Here is a 4,488-nt window from a genome sequence, read left to right on the forward strand (position 1 = left end):
GGTTTCATTCGCTCTTGTTCTGTATAATCTACTGTTTACATTCTAATACAGGGCTTGATAACAATGTGAATCTGTCTTATTTGAATCTGTCTTGGGTTTTTCTCCCTCTGTTTGTGTTCTAACTCACTTGCCTGGTTTGCAAAACTAGGAATTATTTACACATATGACTGTCTCTCCCTCTCTCTCTCAAAGGGGATCTCATTCACTCTTGTTATGACTGCACTCGTACTCAATAACAACCAACGCTTGGGTTTATTTGAATGTTTATATATGATGCCCCTAACGTCTTAATAATTTTTTTTCTCCCTAATGTATTAATTCTTTTTCACCAATGGGGTAGGGATTATTTTTACTTTATTTATTTCATTTTAGGGGACAGGACGGACTCGACCTGGATAGACAGGTATCGTGGAAGGAACTCCACTAACTCGCTAACCAACTTGACTGACACTCAACTTGACGGACTGACGGTTTTATTTCAATTTTATTTTAGCCAGTTTAATTTCATGACTGTTTATTTTATTATAACCCATTTTCTCCTGTCCTACTGTTTTGTCGTGAAAACCGTTCCTCTTGCAGAGAACGTGTAAACAACTGACTTGCTTTCATTCCTTTCTAAAACAACTGATAGCTAGAAGACAGGCCTTCAAGGTCAGAGGGTCTGTGTGTGTGAGATGTATTATTTAGTAATCCTGTTCTTTTAAACCACATCTTATGGACATGAACCAAAAACATTTACTTTTACCATTCTTAACACATAAACTGCAGTATGGGTTAAGGATGGAAGAGGCCTAGCCCTGCTTTACTCAACCTTTAATTTCTCATGTTGGTTTATTTTTGGTAATACTTTATCCTCTTTACTTGAGTAAAAGCAGGCTGAGACGGTTCCAAAAACAATTTAGATGGCTGGGCTCCATTCAAACCTTCCCAGTCAAATTCCACAATTATTACAACCCTACTGGGCTTATACGGGATTACACATAAAAAAAAAAAAAAAAGAGACATTATGATTATGTTATGTTTCTATTTCATTTTTTCTTATTTTATTTTCATTCATTTTCTGGTTAGAGAGGCTTTAAACAGGCCTCGCTAACTATTGTACACTTCCCCCCTCACAGGCCTGGAAGCTCACTCTAACTCTGACAGTGAGCAGAGTCATTGTCCTTTACTGTACCTCGGTACCCTACTGTACCTCGGTACCATCTGTTTCTCATTTAACCATATTTTAACAAATTATCCTCCAAACAAAACAATTTTTGTCACACCCAATATTTTTGGCTGTGGCAAACGGGAGGGAATGTGTTTGGAGAATTTCATTTTCTGAATTCATATTTCATTTTCTGAATTCATATTTTATTTTCTGAATTCATATTTCATTTTCTGATTTCATATTTACATATTTCATTTTGTTTTCATCTCATTTTATTTCAGAATATATATATATTTCATTTTTGCTTAACCATGTTTAAATCTGTTTCCCCCTAACAGAACAAACTTATTACAATTAGACACAAATCGTGTCCTTGGGTGATGTATATCTAAAACAAATCAAACATGTCTATACCTAAATACACACAATGGTCTTAACTTCCATGTAATTCTGATGTTTATTCTATTTTTCAGACTTATCTATTTGATAGACGGTCCATATCTCTTCCCATGATCTGTGAGGAAGGATCATTTTTCGTGAGTACGAGGATTCAAGTCACCTGAGTTCCTATATCATTTTTGTTAATATTTACAGTTGTCTTGTCCCAAAATGCAACTCTCTTCTTTTGATAAGATCTCATAGCCTCGTCCTGGAAATGTTAAATACTGTCATATTAAGATGAGGACAGAGGTCCTATACCTTACTGTTGTGGAGTCAAAAAAGGTCCACCCTGGCTGGGACATATCGCGAAGGTCATAGGTCAAGCAAGGGAATGGACCATGACGCTCCACCACACTAATCAAATTTTCAAAATTCTACATTCGTCAATCTCAGGTGATGACTTCACCAAAAAAAAATAAAAAAAAAAATATATATATATATATATATATATATATATATATATTCTCTTTCATTAAATGCACTCTCTGTAGTGAACCCCACCATCAACCCAGGTGAGGCTGTGAAGAAACTTTGGAAAGATTCTAAATTTAGTGATAAAGTTTGTCATGGTGCGACAGGACAATGTTTGTTATTGATGGATCAAAGGTTTCCTTTTTCTATCAATATATTTTAAGGAACGTGTGATTGTCTCCTCACATTCATAAAAATATTCTAACTCATGTTATCTAAACTTAAACAGGCCCCAAATTAAACAGGCCTTATTTGAGAAAATATCCTTGGTTTAATCTCAGACTGCCCTTTGACGCACTCCCCCTAATGATTCCAAATTATACAGTCCTTTATCTTTCATTATCAAAATATTTTTACCTTTGGTTGTATTCTGATTTAAATACCTTTAAAAGACTTAAATACCTTTGGAAATATACAGTTCTTTTGACTCTCCTCTTTAAAAAACTTAAAGCTATCGAAATGTTTTGACTTAAATTGTTCAATTATTAAGTTCTGTTTCAAATACCTTTAAAAAGTTGAACCCATGTTTTCTTCCCTGGTTGTTTATGCTGCCTTGACATTTAACACTTCAAATGCTATCTCAGGAGGGAATTGATAGTAAAATATGTTATTGTTGTTTAACATGGTATAGATACCATTTTCAGTGTCAATGTCATGATGTTTTGATCTGATAACTAATGCACGAGACGAGAATCTGCCCCACTCCAGGGACAGAAAGATTGACCAGCGAAATGTCAAAGTGTCCAGGACACGGGATAATAAAAACGCCAAAACATTCTACAGCCTTGGCTTCTGAGTCCACGAGACTCAGTCACAACAACATCCCATCCATGTTATGTTTAATTGTCCAATCAGAATGTGACTAATGTATTCTGTAAACTCCATATATCTGTGAATCATTATGCTTTGTACTCAGAGAGCTACGATGGGTGATTTTGCTCTACTGTACTTGTACAGTACTTTGAACTCTGACTAAACTTCAACACAAAAACGCATATTCCCTGGTGTGGACATTCATCATTTCTTGTGTGTGGAGTATTTTATTATGATTGGGGAAAACTGTTCATCAATATGGAATATGATCCAAAATTCCATCAGGGACCACTAAAAGTAATTTGAGGACACCCCTGGGTGTCCTGACCCCCAGTTTGGGAACCACTGACCTAGTCTAGACTGTGACAACACCTTGTGGGATGTTCCACACATGAGTTAAAAGTTGCGGTAAAAGTTTTGTTCTGAGAAGTAGGCTATGCCCTACAATGTTGATGCCAGTATGGACAGACTCAGTGTGCTGTGCTGGCGTTAGTGGAGAGAACTCCACTAATGCTATGCTGGCATGTGCCTTCTAAATCTTGTTTTCACCTTGGTGACCAGTGGTTCCCAAACTTTTCAGGTTGAGACCCAAAAGAGAAATTATGTGTTTGCCCAGGACCCAAACTAGAAGTATCGCGTTGTGAGCTTGTAGATGGGCTATTTTCATCCATCCATCCACTCCCTCTGGGAGTATATACCGAGGCGTTCCCAAGCCAGTTTGGAGATCAATCCTTCCATCTTGTCTTTGGTCTGCCACGGCCACGGGGCCTCCTCCCAGTGGGACGTGCATCGAGGACCTTAGACGCTCGGGGGGATCCGTACTAGATGCCCGAACCACCAAAGCTGACTCCTTTCCAAGTGTAGAAGCTGCGGTTCTACTCCAAGTCTCTCTCAGGTGACTGAACTTCCCACCCTATCTCTAAGGGAGATACCAGCCACCCGTCTGAGGAAACTCATTTCGGCCGCTTGCATCCGTGACCTTATACTTTCGGTCATGACCCACACTTCAGGTGAGAGTAGGAACAAAGATTGCTCCGTAGACAGAGAGCTTTGCCTTCCGGCTCAACTCTTTTTTCTTCAGTACAAAAAAGAAAAGAAAAAAAAGAGTTGGGCTATTTTCATTACTTCTTAAATATTTGTTTTCTAATTTATGGAATCTTAGATTTTTCTTTTATTTACCGGTATTAATGAAATGACTTAGAAAAGTCATTACATTTTTCTTTTCATGAAAAGCTTTTTAGGAAAATGTTTTGAAATATAGGCCTATATTTTTTTAAATGTAGAAAACAAAAAATTAAGGGACCCATTAAAATGTGTTCCCAGTGTTTGGGAACCAGTGCGACCAGAAGCACAGGATAGTAGACACTGTCATAGACTGACATAACTTAGATTGACTTTCTAATAATGTCAAATTGGCTCAGAATGTCCATGGATACAGCTCTGTTTTGAAGATTGTTGATTCAGAAAGTTTATTCAACCGATTACAGCAGGTGATTCTATCGGCATGTTGGCAGGCAGCCCACACAGTTTGCGACGTAGAGAGAGAGGGTGTTGCCAACCTGACGCACGTACGGCTACTGGGTTCCTTCACCTGCGGATTAACGGAACACAAC

Source organism: Nannobrachium achirus (genome assembly GCF_963921795.1).
Source record: "Nannobrachium achirus genome assembly, chromosome: 12".
Classification (NCBI taxonomy): Eukaryota; Metazoa; Chordata; class Actinopteri; order Myctophiformes; family Myctophidae; genus Nannobrachium; species Nannobrachium achirus.